We start from the raw sequence: 12,291 nt of genomic DNA, 5'->3' as shown, positions 1-12,291 counted from the left end.
AAAAACTCATTTTAATGAGAAAATGAGAATGAGAAATGAGAAAACTGAACATTGCCACTATCTCCTTCATTGAATTGAGTTAAGTTAATGTCTTTAGAAAAGGTATGCATAGGCAGGGAGTTGATGTGTGGGGCAGAAATACAGTAACCAATGCCAATAGCTCTTAATGAGGGTACCAGCCTTCCTTCCCCTCTGTGGCTTCCTGTAGGCATTAGATAAAAGTGGGGAAAGCCCAGGTTTCTGGGCTGGTTTAAGCTGATCCATTATACTGTGGTGATTAAGTAGTTGTGTGTGTTTTGGAAGAAGAAACTGCTAAATAGCCAGGTAAGATCTTTTTGTGGCAGAGCAACACAGCTCTGGGGAGTCTGGTTGTCTAGGAGCCTTTTCCTGTGTGTCTGTGTTGGTGTTCTTCTACGTTATGTATGTCCATTGGGAAAGTCAGCCCTGGCCTATGCTATAAATTGCTTGTAGTTTAAGAGTAGACTACACCAAAAAACTAGAAGATAAGGACTCCATATTCCAAGAAGAGTCATAACTGTATCCTTAATTATACCTTCTGAACCCTTTAATATCTTCTTGAATGTGCCTACATCAAGATTTGTTGAAGTCTGGTAGTCAGTCACTGTGCAACCCTGAAAATGAAGTTCAAAGTGGTGAATTACTTGCCCAAAGTCACCAACCTTGGCAAAACCAAGTTTCATCCAATTCTCAATGTTCTCAGAATTCTCTTTCATTATGCCTTTCTACCTTTTAGCAATCTTGTATATCAATATGGAGCACTGAAACTGGAATTTTCCTTTTTCATTAGCACCTATTCTCCCTATTTCAATATTTGCTATTCACCATTCACTATCTTTTCCTCTCTCTTAAAATTTAAGTATCTTGAAAGCAGCATTTGTGTTACATCTTTGCTTCCAAAATACCAACATAGTGCCTTACTCAAAGTTGGTATTTGATATTTGCTGTGCTGAATTGAATTGAATTTCATTGGAAATCATAAGTATGTAGATCTAGAAAACTCAGAATCAGAATTAACCATCAGAGAAAACAAAAAGAAAAATCAACAACAATCATTCAGAATGAGAGGCAAATCAGAAGAAGGTGGCATTGTTCCTTTCCATGTTTTCTAGAATAGAGATGTCAAATTTGCTTATGTGCAAGATAATAGGCCACCCCTCCCAAGTACAGCCTGGATGTATTAAAATATAATTGGGAAATGTTTAACAAAATAAATAAAAATATAAACAACTTAGATTTATTTGTAGTTTTCTCAGTCAATAAGCAGCCAAAGCCTTCATTTCTATTGGCACTTGATGTTGCTCTTCTAGAATATGAAAGAAAAATATTCATCAGGTAGCCCCAAGTTAATAGGATCATACTATGACATATTTAAAGTTGTCAGAGATCTCAAAGATTATCTCAGTCAATCCCTTATTTTTCCAGATGAGGAAACTGAGACCTAGAGTGATAAAAGTACTTGTTCAGTCTATCCTGAAAACAGAGATACTTTGTAATATTGTGGACATTATACTAGTAACAAGAGGCAATGTGGAGTAGTAGAGATGGCCAATCAGGAAGATCTGGGTTCACTAAGACCTCTAATTACCTAGTTAACATGCAATCTCTCAGAATCTCAGATAACACTCTAAAACTATAAGTTGAATTGGTAAAGGAAGTTTCATCCCTGGAAATTCCCTATACTGAAATCATAGAGACAAGTGACTCAAAAGTTCCTTCTTGGTAGGTTTTTAGTGGGAATATAAACTGCCATGTCAGCATTTACAGTACTCAGAACAAGCACCTGGCTCAGAACCAGATGGAGAACAATGTTGGATAAGGAGATTAAGTTATGGAAAACAGCACCAACTGATTGGCTTTTTATACTGGAAGTAGATATCCGTGGGAGCAGATTTTTTTCCAGCTGTAACTTTTTGTTGCACAATTTCCCAAATAGAGCAACCCAGTGCAGTGCTACAATTTTCTAAGAAGATTTCTGATTCACAGGAAACCTGAGCCAGCATGTTGCCAATTTCATTTTTGGAGAAATACTTAGGGTTATTATGAGGTCATCTCTTGTTTTAGCTTTCCTGAGTTTAACAAAATTTTGCAACCATCACAGTCACATAGAAATACAGTAGCTGTTTATTGATAAATTGTGTTCTGCTTATTGTTTTGTCTTGGTTTGGAATTTTGCTCAAAGAGGCTAGTCATCTCTGAAAGTCATGTTCTCTCTTGAAGACATGAGGAAAATCTCCAACTTTCCTAAAAGTCACTTATCTCTTGATTACACATGTTCCTAGGTGTGACCAGGAAGAGGAACTAGGAAAAAGAACAGCCAGAAACAATCTGGTAAACTGTAAGACTGTAATTTTTAAAGGCCCAAGTACTAGTAAATCAGATAGAAATGGAACAACTCTGCATATATTCAAAAGTTAAATTTAAATCTCAGATTGGAAAGTAGGGTCACCTTTAATGGATACCACAAACTACAATCATGCTAGACTATATATATTATCATATATTTTCAAAAAGACATTGGGTATTTAAAATATGGCAATTTTAGACAAAATTGCCATTAAAAACTTAGAAATACTTAATTGGTAAAAAATATCTGGGGGCGGCTAGGTGGCGAAGTGGATAAAGCACCAGCCCTGGAGTCAGGAGTAGCTGGGTTCAAATCCGGTCTCAGCACTTAATAATTACCTAGCTGTGTGGCCTTGGGCAAGCCACTTAACCCCATTTGCCTTGAAAAAACCCTAAAAAAAAATATCTGAATAAGTTCAAAATAAAAGCCCTCAATAGAATAGTAGCTATCAAGTCTAGTGGTTAGTAGAAAGTATAATTATGAAATTTGTCATTTAGTGAACATGAATATTCTTTTTTAACATTATTTCCACTGATCAAAATTGAATGTGTTGAAAGCAAAATCATATCCTTGAAGAAAAAATAAAATATAAGAGATAGCAAAATTACAAAGCACATAAGAAAACTTTTTTTAATTGAAATAGTCTTTGGTGTTTGTTTAAACTCCACTGTTCTTTCCTTGGATACAGATGGTATTCACCATCACAGATACCCTAAAATTGCCTCTTATTATTGCCCTGATGAAATAAGCAAGTCCATTAAGGTTGATCATCACATTCATGTTGCTGTTACAATGTAAAATCTTCTTCTGGTCCTGCTCATCTCACTCAGCATCAGTTCATGCAAGTCTTTCCAGGTTTCTCTGAATTCCCATCCCTCCTAGTTTCTAAGAGAACAATAGTATTCCATAACATACATACATATATATACATATTATATATATATATATATTTATGTATAATATATATACATATATATATATATATACACACAAACATACACACACACACACACAACAATTTGTTTTGCCATTCCCCAATTGATGGACAGTCAATTTCCAATTCTTTTCTAGCCCAAACAGAGCTGCTGTAAATATTTTTGTACAAGTGATGTTTTTTGCCCTTTTTCATGATCTCTTCAGGATATAGACACAGTAGTGGTATTGCTAGATCAAAGGATATGCACGTTTTTATTGCCCTTTGGGCCTAATTCCAAACTGCTCTCCAAAAAGATTGGATCAGTTCACAGCTCCAGCAACAATATATTATCCCAGGTCATTGTGGCCTATCTGGGAGGTTAGAGATAGTACCTCAGATATGCTTTAATTTGCATTTCTCTAATCAGTAATGATTTAGAGAAATTTTTCATATGACTATGGATAGCTTTGATTTCCTCATCTGTAAATTGCCTTTGACCATTTGTCAATTGGGTAATGACTTGTCTTTTTATAAATTTGACTCAGTTCTCTATATATATTTTAGAAATGAGTTCCTTGTCAGAAATATTAGTTGTAAAAAATGTTTCCCAATTTACTACATTTCTTTTGATCTTGGTTAAAGTGGCTTTGTATATGCAAAAGCTTTTTAATTTAATATAATCAAAATTATTCAATTTGTTTTTAATGATGTTCTCCATCTCTTCCTTGGTCATAAACCTTTCCATAGATCTGACAGGTAAACTATTCCTTGATCTCCTAGTTTGCTTATAATAATGACTTTTATGTGTAAATCCTATACCCATTTTGATCTTATGTTGGCATAGGGTGTGAGATGTTGCTCTAATCCAAGTTTCTGCCAAACTAACTTCCAATTTTCCCAGCAGTTTTTATCAGAGTGTTCTTATCGCAGAATCTGGATTCTTTGGGGTTATCAAACAGCAGATTACTATAATTAATTCCTGCTATGTCATTTACACCTCGTCTATTCCACTGTTCTACCATTCTATTTCTTAGCCAGTCTTGATGATTGATGCTTTATAATATAATTTTAGATCTGAAAATTATATTATAAAGTATCAGTCATCTAAACTGTCTGGTATTTCCTAAGAAATAGAGTGGTGGATCAATGGAATAGACCAGGTGCAATAGCAAGGAAAAAAACAATATTATAAGCAAACTAGAAGATCAAGGAATAGTTTACCTGTCAGATCTATGGAAAGGAAAGCAGTTTATGACCAAGGAAGAAATGGAGAAAATCATTAAAAACAAACTAGATAATTTTAATTGCATTAAATTAAAAAGCTTTTGCACAGACAAAACTACTGTAACCAATATTAAAAGACATTAGTAATTGGGAAACAATTTATTACAACTAGTATTTCTGACAAAGGACTCATTTCTAAAATACACAGAGAACTGAGTCAAATTTTCAAAAAAAAAAAAGCCATTCTCCAATTGACAAATGGTCAAAGGATATGCAAAGGCAATTTACAGATGAGGAAATCAAAGCGATCCATAGTCATATGAAAAATTATTCTAAATGAAAACTTATTAGAGAAATGCAAATTAAAGTATCTCTGAGGTACCACCTCACACCTCTCAGATTGGCCAATATGACCAGAAAAGACAATGATCAATGTTGGAAGGGATGTGGGAAATCTGGGACACTAATACATTGTTGGTGGAGCTGTGAACTCATCCAACCTTTCTGGAGAACAGTTTGGAATTGAGCCCAAAGGACAACAAAAATGTGCATACCCTTTGATCCAGCAATACCACTACTGGATCTATACCCTTAAGAGATTATGAAAAAGATAAAAACATCACTTGTACAAAAATATTTATAGCAGCCTTGTTTGTGGTGGCAAAGAATTGGAAATTAAGTGAATTGAAATAGCTTAACAAACTGTGGTATATGTATGTGTTGGAACACTATTGTTCTATCAGAAACCAGGAGGGATGGGAATTCAGGGAAGACTGGAAGGACTTGCATGAACTGATGCTGAGCAAGATGAGCAAAATCAGAAAAACATTGTATACCCTAAGCAACATGGTGGGTGATGAACAACCTTGCACTGATGGAATAAGCCTGGAAGGATTTGAATTAACTGATGCTGAGAGAGATGAGCAGAACCAGAACATTGAACACCCTAACAGCAACATAGGGGTAATGATCAACCTTGACGGACTTGCTCGTTCCATCAGTGCAACAATCAGGGACAATTTGGGGCTCTCTGCAATAGAGAATACCATCTGTATCCAGAGAAAGAACTGTGGAGTTTAAACAAAGACAAAAGATTATTACTTTTAACTTGGAAAAAAAGAAAAACTGTTTTCTTATTATGTAATTTTGCTATCTCTTATACTTTATTTTTCTTCCTTAAGGATATGATTTCTCTCTCATCACATTCAATTTAGATCAATGTATACCATGGAAACAATGTAAAAATTAACAGACTTCCCTGTGGGGGTGGGAGAGGGAAGCAAGATTAGGGGGGAAATTGTAAAATTCAAAATAAATAAAATCTTTCTAAAAACACACATACACACACACACACACACACACACACACACACACACACACACACATATATATATATATATATATATATATATATATATATATATATATATAATTTTAGATCTGGTAAGACTAAACCACCTTCTTTTGCACTTTTTTTCATTAAATCCCTGGATATTCTTGACTTTTTGTTTCTCCTTATGAACTTAGTTACAATTTTTTGTAGCTCATTAAAGTGATTTTTTGGAACTTTGCTAAGTAACTTAATTTTGGTAGAATTGTCATTTTTTATTCTATTAGATGGGCCTATCCATGAACAGTTGATATTTGTTCAGTTATTTAAATCTGATTGTATTTGTCTGAGAAGTGTTTTATGGTTTTATTCATAGAGGTTTCTGAGTAGGTAGACTCCTAAGTATTTTTATATTGCTGAAGTTACTTTAAATGGGCATTCTCTTTCTAGCTCTTGCTGCTTGCTAGTAACATACAGAAATGCGGAGGATTTGTGAGAGTTTATTTTATATCCTGTGAATTTGCTAAAGTTGGTCATTGTTTCTACTAATTTTTTAGATGATTTTTTAGGATTCTGTAGGTATATCATCATGTCATCAAGAAAGAGTGAGAGTTGTTTATTCATTACCAATTCTAATTCCTTCATTTCTTTTTCTTCTCTTATTGCTGAAGGTAACATTTCTAAAACTATATTGAATAGTAGTGGTGATAACAGGCATCCTTGTTTCACCCCTGATCTTATTGGGAATGCTTCAAGCGTATCCACATTGTATATAATGCTTCTTGATGGTTTAGGTAGATACAGCTTCTCATTCTTTTTTTATATTTTAAAGATTTTATTTATTTTGAGTTTTACAATTTTTCCCTTACTCTTGCTTCCCTCCCCACCACCACAGAAGGCAGTCTGTTAGTCTCCATGATATACATTGATTTAAGTTGAATGTGATGAGAGAGAAATCATATCCTTAAGGAAGAAAAACAAAGTATAAAAGATTGCAAAATTATAAAACAAGATAATGATTTTCACTTCAGCTGAAGCAAAATATATTTTGCTCCAACCTTTCACTTTTACTCTATATGTATCTCTCTACTTCAAATGAGTTTCGTAAGTAGCATATTGTAGGATTCTGGTTTTTAATCCAATCTGCTATTTGCTTACATATTAAGAGAGAGTTCATCCCATTCACATTCAAAGTTATGACTTACTTTTTATTACCCTCCATTCTATGTTCCTTCTGTTTGTATTTTCCCCCTTTTTTCCCTTTATCCATATTCCCCAGTGTTTTGTCTCTGAATACCTCCACCTTCAGTGTGTCTGCCTTCCTATATCAACCCCTCTCCCCTTTCTTTCCCCTTTTCCCTTTTGCCCTTCCTCCTTTCCTTCCTTCTGTTAGTTCCCCCTTTTCTCTCCTGCTTCCTGTCCCCTCTCCCCTTTTTCCCTTTTAATACTTGAAAGGTAAAATAAGTTTATTAACTTAACTGAGTATATTAACATACTGAGTAGGTTAACTTTAAGCCAAGTCTGATGAGAAGATTCAGATGATTCTAACTCCTCCTTTCTTCCCCTCTATTGCAATAGGTCTTTTATATCTCTTAATATAATGTGATTTACCCCATTCAGTCTCCTCCATCCTCCCATCTCCTTACTGTCCCCCTTTTTAAGGAGGCATTGTATTTAAATCATTCTATCTGAGTCACAGAAAAGGTATGATAAATATTTGGCTAAAATCTCTAATAGAGTTACAATTCAGAGTCATTTTCCCAGGTAGGGATATAGTCAGTTTCATCTTATTAGATAGCAGTCTCACAGACAAGTCATGAGTATCCATCACTTCTGGATAAATATATTCTCTCTAATAGAGTTACAATTCTCAAGAGTTATGAGAATCTTTTCCCCAAGTGGGGATATAGCTGATTTCATCTTATTGGGCAGCAGTTTTTTTTTTCCTTTACCCACCCCCTTTTTAAAATCTTTTTATGTGTCTCTTGAGCCTCCTGTTTGATGTCCAAATTTTCTATTTTGCTGGTCTTTTCATCAGGAAATGTCTCAAGGTCAGTGGTTTTGCTGATGAGGTATTTTACATTTTCTTCTATTTTTTTTCTATTTTTTTTGGTTTTGTTTAACAGGCTCTTGCTGTCTCATGAAGTCATTGGTTTCCACAGATTCCATTCTTTTTTTAGAGAAGCATTTTCTTCATTTACCTTTTACAACTTCTTTTCCAATTGGTCAGTTCTATTTTTGAAAGAGTTTTCCATCTGACCAATTGAGGTTTTGAGAGAATTATTTTCTTTTTGCATTTGCCCAATTGAGGATCTGAGAGAATTATTCTCATTTTGTATTTGTCCACTATATTTTGCAATGTTTTGTTTTCCTGTTGTGAGATGCTAATTTTCTCTTGCAATGTGTTAATTTTCTCTTGAGTTTCTTTTCCCAAATTCTCCAATTGATTTTTAAACGCTTTCCTGATTTCTTCAAGGAAGTCTTTCTGGGCTGGAGACCAATTCATATTCTCCTCAGAAGTGCTAGATCTCTCTGGGTTAGAATCTGATCCTTCTAAATATTTCTCCATGGGTACCCCTTTATGCAGATTTTTCTTTATTTTTCTAGGATCTTGTGTTGGGGGAGGGGCTGGCTTTCAGAGGTTTGCTTTTGAAGATCCTAAGAGGCTTTGTTCACTTGGCTTAGTAATTCCAAGGGCTGACCAGTAGGGGGTGCTGGTTGCTTTCTCTGGAGTGATTGAAGCCCTCTTCCTATCCTGGAGGGAGCAAGCAGGGAGGGAGGAGGGGCAGCAGGGTCTGAGTTGACCTTGAACTGGTTGGATGTCAATCTCCCTTTCAGCTGAGTGTGAAACCTTAGTCCACACTTATGCCTGAGGGGATGGGGAGGCCAGGCATCTACCATTTGTTCCTAGAAGAATGCTCCAAAAGTATGGAGTTCAGGTCATGCACAGAGCTGGAAGATTTCCAGGCTTGCAGACCTCCCCTTCCCCTGGCCAAAGACTCCATGGCTAAAGAACATGACCAAAGTCTCTCAGGCTAATGCCTCTCAACAAAGTTTCTTCTAACACCAGTCCTTTGGCTTCTCCCCCCACCTCTCCCGCTGCTGTCCCTGCACTGACCCTCTGGTCTCCTCCCCCAGTTAACCCATGTTCTCCTGAGACAGACCTTGTTGTTAGGTGTTCATCTTCTAGCTCCTTTTTCTGGGTTTTGTTGATCAAGTTTCTGTTAGGAAGTTTCTTTCATGTTTTTATTTGAAGGGACACAGGGAGCACTTAAAGAAGTGCCTGTCTTCTCTCCACCATCTTGGCCAGAAATGTAGATACTGCTTATCATTCTAAGGAACAAGCAATTTATTCCTATGATCTCTAGTGTTTTTAGTAGGAATGGGTGCTGTATTTTGTCAAAGGCTTTGTCAGCATCTATTGAGATTTCTGTTAGGTTTGTTAATGATATAGTCAATTATATTAATACTTTTCTTAATATTGAACCAACTCTGCATTCCTGGGATAAATCCTGCTTGGTCATAATATATTATTCTAGTGATAACTTGATGTAATTGCTTTGTTAAGATTTTATTTCATATTTTTGCATCCTTATTAATTAGAGAAATTGGTCTAGAATTTCCTTTCTCTGTTTTGACTCTTCCTGGTTTAGGTATCAGCAGCATAATGGTATCATAGAAGGACAAAGTTCATATTTTTCCAAAGAATTTATATAGAATTGGAATCAATTGTTCCTTAAATGCTTGATAGAATTCACTTGTGAATCTATCTGGTCCTGGAGATTTTTTATAGTGGAGTTCAATGAGAGTTTGTTAAATTTCTTTTTCTGAGATTGGGTTATTTAGGTATTTAATTTCCTCTTCATTTAACCTGGGTAACATATTTTTGTAAATATTCATGCATTTCACTTAGATTATCAAATTTATTTGCATACAGTTGGTCAAAATAATTCCAAATTATTACTTTAATTTCCTCCTCAATGGTGGTGAATTCTGCTTTTTCATTTATGATACCAATAATTTGGTTTTCTTCTTTCTTTTTTTAATCAAATTAACCAAAGGTTTATCAATTTTTTTGGTTTTTTTCATAAAACCAAATCTTGGTTTTATTTCTTAGTTCAATAGTTTTCTTGCTTTTGATTTTATTAATTTCTCCTTAATTTTTAGAATTTCTAATTTAGTATTTAATTGAGGGTTTTTATTTGTACTTTCTCTAATTTTTTTAGTTGCATGTTTAGTTCATTGACTTCCACTTTCTCTAATTTATTCATGTAAACATTAAAGATATAATATATCCCCTAATAATTGCCTTGGCTGTATCCCATAAGTTTAGGTATATTGTCTTGTTATTGTCATTATCCAGGATGAAACCATTAATTCTTTCTATAATTTGTTGTTTGATTCACTCATTCTTTAAAATGAGGTTATTTAGAATCCAATTAGTTTTAGGTCTGTTTCTCCTTGACCCATTATTGCATGTGATTTTTATTGCATTATGCTCTGAGAAGTAAGTGTTCACTATTTCTGCCTTTCTGCATATGGTTATAAGGTTTTTATGCCCAGTAAATGGTCAGTTTTGGGGTGAATGACATGTACTACAGGAAAAAAAAGTATATTACTTTCTACTCCCATTCAATTTCCTCCATAAGTCTATCATGTCTAGGTTTTTCTAACGTTCTATTTACCTCCTTAACTTCCTTCTTGTTCATTTTATAGTTAGATTTACCTAAATCTGAGAGAGGATTGTTGAGGTCTCACACAAGAGGTTTTGTTGTCTATGTCTTCCCGTAACTGATTCAGCTTCTCCTCTAAGAATTTGGATGCTATACCACTTAATGCATCCATATTTAGTATTTGAAATTACTTCATTGTCTGTGGTACCTTTTAGGAAGATATAGTTTCCTTCCTTATCTCTATAATGAGATCTATTTTTGCAGCTGCATTGTCTGAGATAAGGATTACTACCCCTGCCTTTTTTCACTTCAGTTGAAGCAAAATATATTTTGATCCAGACTTTTACCTTTATTCTATATGTACCTCTCTGCTTCAAATGAGTTTCTTGTAAGCAGCATATTGTAGGATTCTGGTTTTAATCCACTCTGCTATTCACTTACATTTTATGGGAGAGTTCATCCCATTCACATTCAAAGTTATAATTACTATTGTGGGGGCAGAGCCAAAATGGTGGCATGAAGGCAGGATTTCCCTGAAATTTGTTCCCAAAAAAACTCTAAAAGCCATCAAATTATGACTCTAGCCAAAATTTAGAGGGACAGAACTCACAGAAAGACTGAGTGATAAAATTTCCCAGTCCAAGACAACTTAGAAGTTCCATGAGAAAGGTGTTTTTCACCAGGACTGGGGGTTGGAAAAACCAGGAACAGCTTGAAGGGGTGGTGAGAGAACTCTGGGTGGGGTGGGGGAGTGGGTGTGGGTGTGGGTGTGGGAGAGGGTATGGGAGTGCCAGTCTCAGAACAGCCCTGTTGTGGGAACCTGCAGTGGGAATTGGGGAAGCCAGCCTGCAGTCCACAGAGGTAGCAGGGTAGGGGGAGATTGCAGAAATCTCTATGCTCTCCCTGGGGCAGAACTCAGCTATTTTTCCACTCAGATCCAGGTTGCAGTTTGGGCTTCCACACTAAGAAGGCCAAATAGAAATCCTCCTCACAAGGCAGAGGAGAGTACCTGTGGTCATCTATATATCAAAGCACAGGCAAAAGAGCATAAGACCAGGGGAGGCTAGGTGGTGCAGTGGATAGAGCACCGGCCTGGGAGTCAGGAGTACCTGGGTTCAAATCCGACCTCAGACACTTAATAATTACCTAGCCATGTGGCCTTGGGCAAGCCACTTAACCCAATTGCCTTGAAAAATCTAAAAAAAAAGAGCATAAGACCTTGAAGGAATAAAGGTACCAGTGGAGTGTCCCAAGAACTCCCCAAAGCTTTGGAAGTGTTGTAAATTAGTCTTAGACTGAGGAAATGAGCAAATAAAAGAAAAAGAAGAATATGACCATAGAAAATTACTTTGGTCCCATGGAAGATTCAGAAGATAACAAATTGAAGCTTCTGTATCCAAAGCCTCTAAGAGAAATAGAAAGTGGCATATGGATGAGCTCAAAAAATACTATGTAAAGCAGTTAAGGAAGGTGGATGAAAAATTAGGAGGAGAAATGAGAGCAATGTAGATCAGCAGCTTGGTGAAAGAAATACAAAAAATATTGAAGAAAATAATATGTTAAAAACTAGTTTAGGCCAAATGGAAAAATCAAAACAAAAGGCAAATGAGAAGAATGCCTTAAAAAGCAGAATTGGCCTGCTAGAAAAGGGGATAAAAAATTTCTCTAAAGAAAGTAACTCCTTCAAATGTAGAATGGAACTAAAGGAAGCTGATGGCTTCACAAGAAATCAGGAAGAAATAAAACTCTTCCAAAAAAGGCAAAAATTAGAAGAAAATATAAA

This window comes from Macrotis lagotis, chromosome 2 (genome assembly GCF_037893015.1).
Source record: "Macrotis lagotis isolate mMagLag1 chromosome 2, bilby.v1.9.chrom.fasta, whole genome shotgun sequence".
Classification (NCBI taxonomy): Eukaryota; Metazoa; Chordata; class Mammalia; order Peramelemorphia; family Peramelidae; genus Macrotis; species Macrotis lagotis.
Note: the sequence above shows the minus strand (reverse complement) of the source record.